Source organism: Schistocerca cancellata, chromosome 10 (assembly GCF_023864275.1).
Source record: "Schistocerca cancellata isolate TAMUIC-IGC-003103 chromosome 10, iqSchCanc2.1, whole genome shotgun sequence".
Lineage (NCBI taxonomy): Eukaryota > Metazoa > Arthropoda > Insecta > Orthoptera > Acrididae > Schistocerca > Schistocerca cancellata.
Genome location: NC_064635.1, coordinates 76,763,938 through 76,776,908, shown reverse-complemented (window position 1 = coordinate 76,776,908; position 12,971 = coordinate 76,763,938). Strand labels below are relative to the sequence as shown.

Below are 12,971 nucleotides of genomic sequence, written 5' to 3'. Positions count from 1 at the left end.
TGTGCAGCCCAGTGAACTCGGCTGTTGTAATCTTAGAAGATAGGAGTTATTACAGCATATTCATTATGGAGATGTAGGAGAAAGGGGAACATTTAGTCACCAAGAATGTCAAAATGGACGACCTGGTTCTCATTTGCTGTGATACAGGCGAGTGAGCCCAGGCTTTGGCACGAAAAGCACCTCCGAAACGTCACAGAATCACGCCTGGCCTGAGAAACTGCTAGGTCAAATGTCTGTAAGGACCTTCAGAACACTCAACACCTCGTATTTTTCGCAAAGAATCAAAATTGTGACTCGTCGGACTATACTACGTGTCTCCAGTAAGATTCTGTCTTGTTTCAGAGTTGTTCGGTACACTGAAGATGCACAGCTTTATGTGCCGCTCTGAGGAATGGCCTCGTGTGAAGTACCCACCTCCAGAACTCCACTGCGTGCAGTTCTCTCATCCGCACGAAACTGGTCGAGAAGAGCCCGCATTTGCTGATAGCATTTCTTGTCCGGTTTGAAGCCAGTTGTCACTGGTGAGGCATGACACTGTTCATGAGCCACATTACAGGGCTGTGAGAGGTTCACTGTTCCTTCATACAGTTCATATTGGTACGCCAACAGACTGAGCGACTGGACTTGCAGTGTGGTCACGACACATCCAAACACGATGGCTCCTTTACGCCATTCTTCTGAGTCTGCGAGTAAACCTGTCTTACTCCTCTAACTAGCACAAACCCACCACTTCACTGCCAGAACTTTTGTCAGCAGTGGAGTGTCAAACAATTGCTGGGTAGCTATGATTGTGAGTTCCTTTGATGGGGGAACTAACATTTGATGCAGTCAGGTTCAGTTAAGTCACCCGGATTTGAAATTAGGCATTGTCTAGTGCTTAAATAATAATGCTTACAATGCTAAAAGCACAGTCTTCTTACAGTCATATGGGAAGCTATAAACATTTACAAGGGTGTCATGTTCGGCAATTTTACAATGTGTAACAATAATGGCTGTAAGCTTTAAGAAGGATTTACGACTTGAGCCTACAGTATTCTTTTAACAAATGTTCAAAATATGAAAGCATTTGCCTTGCAAACTTAATAACATTATGACAATATTTATCCTCTATTTACAAATATATAGGAATTTCTACATCATCTATTATATATAAGATATTCAGTGTTCTTGCTGAAGCATTACAGGCAAATTTTGGGATGGTCACAAAAATAACTCATAATGACCATCACCTTCCTTCATATGTTCTCATTACTTGTAATCTGAAATGCTATTACGCAGACACATATGTATCACTCGTAGTGTTTGTTTATTGTTCACTTAACGTAGTGACATGTTCCTCTACCACAGCATCATGATTATAGTGGTTTTCCTTTACAGACTTGGGATTTCTTCCTGCTGAAACTTCTCCTTATGAGAAGTGAATCTACAGATTCAGAAAAAGAGCCCCATTTAGTAGAATGTGAGAGGAACATCGAAAGGTGTGAGCATCTCTATTACTAATTACTAAACGGCTAACCCAGCCAACGCTGCATGTCACAATTGCAGGTTGCTTATTAAACAGCTTACAGGAACAACAAAAATGTGTTTTTCAGTATTTTTTGGACAAATGTAAAAACTTAAATTGCTAAGTAATGTACTCATTATGAGACATAGTCTTACGTTGAAGATTTAACATTGTAAGACTAGTATTACAGTTATAAACCATGTGTGTGTGTGTGTGTGTGTGTGTGTGTGTGTGTGTGTCGAGGCAGCATAACTCACTGCACGCAAATTACCCATACTCTGTTCATCTGTTCATCCAGTATTTGAGATGAGAACACTTAGTGACTTACAACAAACTTTACTCATAATTTCAAATCTACATGAACCTTTTTCTCACTGTTGTTGTTGTTGTTATTGTTGTCTTCAGTCCTGAGACTGGTTTGATACCCTCCACAAAATAATGAAAGCAAAAAAAGATTTTTATTTACTACATTTTTGCAGTTCCTGCAGTGAAACTGCCTCTTAACAGCATTAAACTTAATTAATTTATTACTGCTTTACTACTAACCTTCTTTGCGACACATTTTGAGGTCAGTATCCACATATATCACTGAATGTACCTGTAAAATTATATCATTGTATGACGTAATTCATGAGATATGACACCATAAGCATTTAGATGCATGAAAAACTAGCTGTTGCTTAAAACAGATTCCAAATTACCCATACTATACTTATCCAGTGATTAACAATGAAAGAACTTAATGACTTCCAACAAACTTTAACCTTAATAAATCCATCAAAAAAAGTTAAGCACGTAATTGGTTCTCGTATCTTGAAATAACATAGATGTCTTATACTATATTTTTTGTTAATACAGAATATTGCACAAAGAAAAACTACACTAAATGTTCGTTTTGAATCAGTTATGAAGTGAAAAAGGAACATTATTTGAAAAAACAAAAAATTGCGATGTCCCACAGCATCGAAAAAACAGTGCACTGTGTAGTAATGTGCAAGTCCTCCACAAACTTTCAGGCACTCTCAAATGCAATGGGACATGCTCAGTACCAACTCGTTACAGGCCTTTTGAGACATATTTTCCCACTCCTCAGTGGCAGCATTCCTGAGAGCTTCAATCGTTAATGGAGGATGTTGACAACTAGAAATTGCTGTTTTGAGCAAGCTCTCTGCACGCTCTATGCAATTCGTATCCTGTGAGCGTGCTGGCGAATCCATTCTTCGGATCCCACGTCCTGTCCGAAACCGACACAAACTGCGAGCACGATGAGATCGGGCGTTATCATCTTGTAGAGTAAACCCTCCCCCTACAGTCTCTGCAAAACCACTGATTACGGATCGGAAAATGTTGTTTTCAACACGACTGAGCCACCAGATTGTAGGTGACGTTCCCCAATTGCTGAGGTACGATTATGTTCCCCTGTTCACCTCCGTATGCAAACAGAGTTATCGTCAAGGTGCAAGTACATTTGCACATCGTCTGTGAACAGCATTTTGGTCCGACGGTCTCGTGTCCGACATTCGTGTGCCCTAAGCCCTCTCGTGTCCGACATTCGTGTGCCCTAAGCCCTCTTACACGAATACTCCTGTGATGTGGACGGAGTGGTGGAGTCTCGAAAGATCCTCGACCATACAGCCCCCTACAGGGAAGTCTGCTGCACACAGTTTGGGTACTTGCGGTAACCCCTGTGGCTTCTCAAAACTTGTGGCGCAGTGTAGTCGCTGTCTTTGTAGGGTGTGTCTGTGCACATTTCATTATGTACTGGTCCTGAGCTGCTGTAGTTTTGTGTGGACAGCCTTCGTGATGTTGATCCACTATTGAATGTGTTTCCTGGAACTTCCTCCACAGTCTGGAGACAACACTTCAATTAATGTGAAAAATATGGGACATACAATGCCGGCATTGCATTTCAGTAGGTGGACTACGGTGAGGTCGGGTTATGTCATTTGTGGGGGGCGGGGGGAGGGGGGGGGGGGGAGAGGCGAAGACAGGAAGAGGGGCTGGGGAAGAATAGCTAGTGGCTCAGAGGGAGGCAGCAGGTTTGCCAACTGTGAATGCGGGGGAGAGGAGTGCTAGGTGTGCAGGCTATAGTTGAGACAGCATAAGAAGATCTCTGACAGCTCACAACGCCGTTGCTGGCACTCGTCAGCGAAACACTAATGGCAACGGGCACAAATAGTAGCTGTGTACAAAGTTCTGACAACATTGAAGCATTGCTGTAGAGACATTTACAAAATTGCATTACGTAATTGGTTCACTTAGGCCCACAAAGCTAGTGCGCCCTGCCCGCTGCAGTCAGGGATCGACTATAGGCACGCGATGCGTGGGTGCCGGAGCAGGTGAGGTGCAACGGTGATGTGGGGGCATAGTTTGGTAGGGGGTGTCAGAACAGAAGAAGGGGAAATTATTTGACAGAGGGTGTGGGGACAGTGGGTTAAACGTAATTCCATACTTTTTTTTGCTTAGGTGCTTAACGTCAGATATTTAAAAATTAACTCATTTGTAAAATAATCATAAGTTTGAAGCTGTGTTATACGTGGGAGTTTGATTAGTAAATGAATCGGGGACTTAGTGGTAATCTACTGATGGGTACTGTTGTTTGTTGCTTATACTATATCGTATCATTTTCAGTACAACTGGCTGAAGAAATCTTTCCTGTGCGTTGTCTCGTATGCTCTCTGTTAGTGTTTGTCATGTAACACAAATATAAAATAGCTGAACAGGGTTATAATGTTGTCCACACCAAGAGGGCTTAACACTCACTGGTTTTCATTTTGTCAAAACTGGTACAAAAATTTTAGCACACGCTCTTTGCGGCCCCTCGGTTTGACATCCACTGGGAGGAGACAAAATACATCTGCCTCTCTCTTTTTCTCATTTAATTTAGAATAACTGGAAATGAAATGGCAACAGAGATAAAATTCCTTAAGTGAGCACCTAATTGATAATAAAGAATACTTGATGAGAAAAATAAAGATGATAATTTTATGTCATACCCCAAAACTAAACAGAAAGAGCTACGTCATAGCCGGGGGAGTTGTGATGTGTTACAACCTCGCCCGCTTTTAAGTATGTTTTCGTATGTATATTGTGAGGCAATAATGTATCCACTGAATATTACAAGCATCTGATGCCCAAGAACAAAACCCAGCCAGTAGGATACCATTTTATTATTCAAAAACCACATTATTGAGATGAGGCTTTTGAATACTGCAAATGTTACTTCACGTAAAGTTGGGAAGTCCTGTTGTTCAGTGTAAATTTGGTCTACAGAGTAGGCAGCTTTTGTAGGTAGTCATTTTGTGCTATTTCATTCAAAAGATGAATGTAGATAACTTTTTTGTCGGATGGTTTATTGCCGCTGGAAATTCGTCCGAAGATGAAGTAGTTTTGCCTCATTCCTCATTATTTTCAATAGTGAAGAAAGGAATGCAGATGTGTCCATGAATCTTTTGAAGATATTGTATTGGATGATGTCCCAAAACTACAATTACAGATGAAAACATAAAAAAAGCTGAGTATTGTATTCTACAATGGATGATTATGAATGTCCAACGTATTCGTCACCTTAAGCATATTCAATGAAGATTGCGGATTTCTGAACAACATCAAAAATCAGAATAAAGTATCAGGGCAATATCTGAAGTGTTTTAAAAAGAATGCAAGTTTTTTTGGTGCTGTTTAGTTACTGTGGATGAGACAAGAGTCTAACAGTTTCAACCTAGAAGAAAACTGCCATAAAAAAAGGGGGTTGAGGTCCACTCTGCACCACAAAATTTGATGTCACATTCATTTGCTTGGAAAATTTACAGCTAGCATTTACTGGGGTGCAAAAAGGATTTCTCTCATCAATTGCCTCACAGAGAGTAAAATAGCATCTGTTGAATGCTGTGAAATTATCATAGACTGACTAGATGGCGAAAAAAAGTATGTGAGAAGAGAGTTGGATCTCAAAAGGAGAAGACAATCTTTCATCGAGACAATCTTGTTACCTCAGAGGTATTCTACAGTGGAAAACTGAATGGCATTAGAAACAGACTTGTGTCATTTACCAGATTTTGCTCCTCTGTTTTCCACCTACTCCTGCATCTAAAGGTATTTATGGTTGAAAATGTTGAGAGCCAGTGGAATGCAGCTATAGATGCCTATTTGTAGACCTTGCAGAATCACACTTAAAGCATGAAATGAACTCATCAAAACATATGACATAATACTCTGACCTCTGAATGCATCTCTTAACATTTCACCTTGCCCCCGTATTGCTCAGTGGTCTTGTGACATTATGAGTACCATCTGTTAAACAAATAAAATTATAAATATGAATATAATAGAGGGAAACATTCCACGTGGGAAAAATATATCTAAAAACAAAGATGATAAGGTAAGTCTTTCCGCTCCTGGGATTGGAATGACTCCCTACCCTCTCCCTTAAAACCCACATCCTTTCGTCTTTCCCTCTCCTTCCCTCTTTCCTGATGAAGCAACCGTTGGTTGCGAAAGCTTGAATTTTGTGTGTATGTTTGTGTTTGTTTGTGTTTTTATCGACCTGCCAGCACTTTCGTTTGGTAAGTCACATCATCTTTGTTTTTAGATATATAAAATTATAAATAACTACACATGGGCCAGAAACTGGTGCAAAACATTTCCCTTCTTGAAATTAAGGTTCATAGAGTTTATTTGAAGAACTTGGTAACTGCAGTATTAAACAAGTGTAAGTGGGTGGAGACAATACAGCTACAGTGTTAATCAGTTAGCGCCGAATTAATTTTTGTTAAATTTTTTTATGTTTACTACTTTTACCTTGTTTGTTATATTGAAAAAGAAGCATTTAAAGTGAAGAAAGTTAATTTTTTACCATTCTTGTTTTAATACAATATATTATACCATGTACGTAATGCTAAGCACAATTGAGAACAAAATGTACATTCATATGAAATGATTACACATTCTTGTACTGAAAGAAACAAATTAAACATGAGTGCACAGTACAAATCAAAAACAAAAACAACTAATTATTTGTGGTGATCAGAAGCAAAACACTCAATACACAGGTATAGTCTCACATTATACTTCTTGCACTTGGTACTTGCTGATTTCTTACATCCCCTTCTTCTGAGTCCCTTTATTTTCATAATCAGGTGCTTCATTCCATGAAACTGGAGGTAGTGGACTTGTATTCTGTGTGGATGGAGGATCCAGGAACTTCAATGTTTTTCCTTGACCACTAAAAATTTCTTTTAACATTAATTATTGGGTTCAGAACAGTTGTATTTGATTCTGTAGAAACAGTGAAATTGTCCTGCTATTTACACAACAACAGACCACATTCTTTTCATTTAGCAGAATGAATAGCACCTTTTTGTCTTTCTCTATTTCCTTCTTATTTGGAAGGGGACAATGTTGGGGGATACAGTTTTCCCTTAAAGTCCTGATGTCACCAAAACATTGTTCCCTAAGCAAAATTAGAATAGCAGTAGGCATAGCAGAATAATTAACACGTGTCCACGTGCGACCAATTCTCGAGTACCGTTCGTCAGCCTGGAGGCTGTATTGAGTTAGATTGACAGATGAGAGAAGACATAAAAAGTTGACCCGCAAAGTTCATTACAGGTTTGTTCGGTCAGCATAAGATACAGAAATGTTCAACAAACTGCAGTGTGAGGCAGTACTAGAAAGACATTGTGCATTATGGGCAGCTTTACTTACAAAATTCCAAAAGCTCACATTTTAAAATGGGTCACAAAATGTACTAATTTCTCTGACATTCATTCCCACAGAATGGTAAGTGTTAAAAATGATGCAGGTACACAACAAACTCCTAGCCACACACTGTACAGAGTAGATGTAGACATGTAGGCAAAAGCTCACCATATACAGGAATGTGTGAGGACAGAATTGCACCAGGAATTGTTTTAAGTAAGGAGAAGTTTCCCGAAGTAAGAAATCTAACTACTGGATGATGTTGCAGCCCTCTGACAGAAATATTGGCATCTAAGAATGTAACTGGAGTGAACACCTGCACTGGCTTTGAGTGTGCTGTGAAATTCCTGCAGTGGCAAACATACACAGATTTTATCTCAGTGTCACTTAGCTGCGAGCTCCCAGTCCAGTTATGAGCAGCTCAGTGTGTTGAGTAAAGTAGTTTCCGAGCAGGAAAGAGTCACGCAAAGTTCCCTGCAGGTGTATGAACAGAAGCAGAAATGTCTGGCAGTCAAACTCTGCCTACTGTACTGAGCTAGGGCATAAAATGCTCAGTGGCACAGGTATGGTCCATAAACTTCTGTTTGCAGTCAATGTAACAAGGAAAATCCACACAAGCATGTACTGGGAACTTAACTAAACTTAAGTTTCCGAGTTATCAATAGCAGGATGTAAATTCCACTCGAATGCACAGGATAACATGAAAATACTCCTTGGCATGCTGAATTAGAAACCTTATTGCTTTTATCTTAAATCCAGTACACAAAAGTAAGGTCTGAGCAGAAGTCCTGCATAAATGTCTGGTGGTTTCTTGTGGTTTATTTTACTATTTATAAAAAGACTAGCTCAGCAATGTCGCACACACTTAATTTATCATTATATAAATAATAATTTATTTTGCGTCATACAACATTAAATTAACATGCATTTTAGCACGCTGTGCCTAATTTACGTAAATTGGCTGATAGAGTCATTAATTTTAAATTTTTATATCATGTAAGATACTTCACTTGTGGATGAGACCTATCATTTGGGGACAAAAAAAGACACATTGTGCTGGGAGATGTCAGATGAGGGTTCTGTGTGGAGAGACAGTACAGAGAGCCTGTGTTTCAGTTCTGGGTGCTGGCCAACAACACAGTCGAAAGTCCTAAGTTTTCCGAGAGATGTCAATGTTGAACTCAGATGCTTTCGTGAAAGATTTTATGTTGTGAACTTTAACGTTTTTGTCAGGTGTCTTGACAGACTGGAGTAATAGGTATAGGAAATGAATTATGTTATTTATTTAGTGGTGTTCAGTCAAGTATTGAGAACACTGGCTAGTAATTACATTGCTATCTCAAGGGATTTGTTTTCTTTTTTTTAATAAACATTTTTGTTTAAAACTACAAACTATAGTGTCATCTAGTTTACTCCATTAGCAGCCAGCATTACATTATGGTACATATGACAGGACTGGACTTTCACTGATTTCTTGCAAAACAGCGAGCTTCTGTAATTTTGTTACGCCTGTTTAAGGCCTGTTGAAGATATTTTCATTCATTCCTGTGTTATTAGTTGTGAGAAGCTGTCTATTACAGAGAATAATTGCCAGTTGCATTAAATTTACTACTTCTTTTCTTCTTCTTCTTCTTCTTTCAGGCTGAATCTGATCACACAATAGATTTAAATTTAGTATAACTATTAAAATAATGTTCTATTGGGTTCAAGAACTGAAAATTGTTCCTTAAACTACCAGTCACATATCATTTATTTAAATTTAATCAATATTATTTGTGTCATACAGACACATGCTAATTCTTGAGCTGTACACAAAAGTAATGCTAATCAGTAATTAGAGCACTTGAATAATGTTTTGTGCACGAATTACACTTTCTTACTTCCTTAAGATTCTTCCAATAAATCTCTGTCTGGCATCTGCCTTTCCATGTCTAGATTTGTCCAGTCAGTCCACTTTAAAACTCACAGACATAATCTCCTAGATATTCAAATACTTCTATTCAATTCTTTTTCTGTATCAGGTGTTCCAGTCTCGTTATTAATTTGCTACAACTGTCATATAATTGTGTATTTGATAATTTCACATCTCCAATTTCTCTGCTGTGCATTAGCTGAGCAATTTTAAGAAGAAGAGTGGTAGTACAGACTCTACCCGTGTACACAAATCAGAAATCCATTGGAACCAAAAGCACTTTTCAAGGACATATAGAGAAACATTTCATTTTGTGTTTCTGTCAACATTTTATTCTCAAAACAAATCTTGTGCAATCTACGGTAAATTGTGTGAGGGTCATTTTTAAAGTGAGAACCTATTTGCAATAGAGTAAGAGAAACTTTATTTATGAAAGAAGATTGTATCACAAACTACAGTGAGCACACTTTCTTTTTTTCAATTTAGTCACCAAAGAACATTTAAACATTTGTGAAGCCATTGCACCAGCTTTTGGATCCAAGCATCAAAGAATGCTGCTGCCTGACCATCAAACCAGTTAGTAACAATTTTTTTCATCGTGTAATAATTTTCCAAGTGCTCTCCATCAAGAAATTCCTTCAGTTTTGGATTGTGGAAACAGATGAAAATCTGATGGTGCTAAGTCAGGGCGGTATGGCGGATGAACCAGTAATTCCCAATGAAACTTGTGCAGTCACGTCTTTATTCTTGCCGCAGCGTGAGGCCGAGCATTGTCATGAAGCAGAATGACACAGCTTGAGAGCAGTCCCTGCTGGTGATTTTGAACAGCGTGCGCCTAAGCTTTAATAATGTTTCAAAGTTCGCATTAGTATTTATAGTTATTTCCCTTGGCAAAAAGTCTAACAGAGGCATGCCTTTCTGGTCCCTAAACACCATGGCGATGATTTTCCATGTTGAAGATTCTCGTTTGAATTTTCATGGTTTCATTGGGGAGTTTGAATGATGCCACTCACTGTATTGATGGTTATTCTCTGGAGTGTAGTGCGCAATCCATGTTACATCACTGGTTACAGTGTGACTCGAGAACTCATCACCTTCCGTGTAATAGCACTCCAAAATGGACAAAGAATGTGCCATTCACTTTGTTTTAGGTTCTTCTGTTAACATTTTTTCATCTTGCACAACTTTTTGGTAGTGAATTTTGTTGATACCAGTGTGATAAGTTACTGATCGTGAAACTTGTGGAAATATCTGATGCTGTTCGTCAGTAGAAAAGGGTCTGTTTTAGCGAATTGCCTCGTCAACTTTTTGTGTCGAGTCTTCATTCATGGCTGTAGGCCATCCAGATTGTACTTCATCATGAACATTTGTCCTTTCTTCATTAAACAGCCTACACTATTGAAATGTGGGACTTACGGAAAGAAGGAAAAGGTGTGGGTGGGACCTAATTAGTTACTGTTGGTTGCACAGTAAACACACTTTATTTAAGGAAATAATTTTTTTTAAACAATCATTTAAAAATGTAACACAAGCTACACTGATGGCTGAAGACCTTATAAAGAAAGAATTCAAAATTATTTGTCGGCTGAAGGCCACAAGCAATACTTCAGAACAATTAATGACTGAAGGCCTGAATTTCACATGAGGAAGACAATTACACATTAAAGATACCAAAATAATTTTTAAAACAATCATTAAAAATGACTGTAACACAAGCTACACTGACGGCTGAAGGCTTTATTATGCAAGAATTCAAATTATTTGTCGGCTGAAGGCTACAAGCAATAGGAATAATTTAAACAAATATTATTTTTAAACAATTGACACAATCAGACCAAATAAAAAGGGGAGTGATCCACAGACAGTGATCCAAGGATCGATCTGAGAAAAGTCCCTACAGCTGCATAAGCAGCGAGACAGGCAGCCACGAGTTACGCTCAGCTAACAGGATGGCAACTCAAACTAGGGACAGTTTAAACGCCAATCAATTCTCTTACTAACTCCACCTAACGTGTGATAACCAGTACAATGATGATTCAAGCGAGGGCGAAGTGACACACAGCACTGCGTCGTCAGAATCCACTGTTTAAAACATCGAAACGCAGAAGGAACCACTACACCCAAGGTAGACAAAACAAACCACAATCCACACTGCAATCAAGGAGGCTGTCGAACTACACTTCATGCTGGACAGCATCGGCAAGGTGAGGAAAAGTACACTGCCACAAAAACACACTAACCTCCAGGGCAGGTAACTGGGGCGTTAGCGGCCACTAGGCAGTAAACTACCACTGGTTGCACTTCACTAAATAATAACACAAAATTCAAAACTAATAACAGGCAGAGGAAGACAGCTAATAGATTCCACCAACTCGGCACGCTCTACTTGCTGCTGTTCTTCTCACGGTGACCCTTGAGCAGCAACACACGAACAAATGGCGTGATCACAAAATAGTGGAGGTTTCACTACTGGATTAATGTTCACTCAACTCAACGTGCTGGGTCCGGTGGACAATGGGGTTGTGGCCCTCATAACTACAGCCCCTCGATCCTGCAATGCCGGCGTGCCACCAGCGGTCCCAGCATGTCCTCAAGCTGCCTAACCTCTCTGCTCCTCCATCCCAACTGAACTACCAACACACATGACCCGGAATACACTTCATGTCCTTCCAAAGATAGCACTGGTAATAGATATCAATAAACACTGCTGCTGCCCCTCACGGACAGACAACACTAGCAGACGGAGTGGTGCCAGTAAACAGAAGAAGAAAACAAGACGCCACTATCCCTATTACACGATGCCAACCTACCAACGGTATCAATGCGAGCCGCACACAGATCAACCTCCTCCCCTGAAACACCAGTCCGAGGGTAACCCAGCAAGTGGCCTAACCAAACTTAAATTCATTAAGATGGACCCGGTATTGCTTACCGGTGCGATTGTCTTTAACCAGAAGATTAACTGGGCCTAAGATACGCATAATAGTACAGGGACCCAGGAAACGGGGTGAACTTACCAAGGTTTCTAACACGCACCTCCCTCCTGGGAAAATCACAGACATACACCTGGTCTCCTGGTTTACTCCTAAAGACTCATCGATTACCTCCTTGGTACGTCCCACTCTTTTACACAAAATACTCTTCCTGACGAGTTCATCCAAATGCTCACCCACTGAAAGCCGTTTCTTAACCGGGCCCCCAAGTGGGGTCCTGATCCTGGTGGTTGGCAATGTCACTAAACAAATGAGGAATATTGCCTAACATTATGCAACTAAGATTGCATGCTGCAGCTTCTTGGGCGTCCTCATTAGATGGTTGTTCAGTAAATACATGGTTAAGGACATCTGCGAACGCATTCTCGGTGCCACTAATTGTTCTTGACCTCAAATTGAAATGCCGAAATGTGTACTGCCCACCTGGCGATACAGCCAGTTTTATGCGGCCTTGCTACCACCCAGCTCAATGCTTGATTGTCAGTTTCTAGCTGAAATAGCGATACTTCTCCATTGTGAACAAGACAGCCAATGCCTCACATTCGTAAACAGAATATTTAAGTTTGGTACTGGTCAACCGGCGAGTCGCGTACGCTAATGGCTGCCTTTGACCATCAGACTCCTGTAGAGGATGGCCGAAATACCCGCACTAGACACATCAGTTTGTACAATAAATTTTTTATTAAAATCGGGCACCCCAAGAATGGGAGGGTTGGCTATAGCTGTCTTAATGTGCTCAAATGTGGCCTCTTGGGCAGGCCCCCATTCAAAACACACACCCCTTTTTGATGCAGTTCATTTAAAGGAGCCGCCAACTGAGCAAAATTAGGGACAAAATGTCTAAAATAATTTGCCACGCCTG

The 12,971-nt window shown here is 39.9% G+C and overlaps 1 protein-coding gene across 1 annotated transcript in view; it reads left to right on the top strand.

Moving 5' to 3' along the window:
• LOC126106137 (uncharacterized) overlaps window positions 1-12,971 on the top strand; it is a 134,734-nt gene that overhangs the window by 77,651 nt on the left and 44,112 nt on the right. The window lies entirely within an intron of this gene.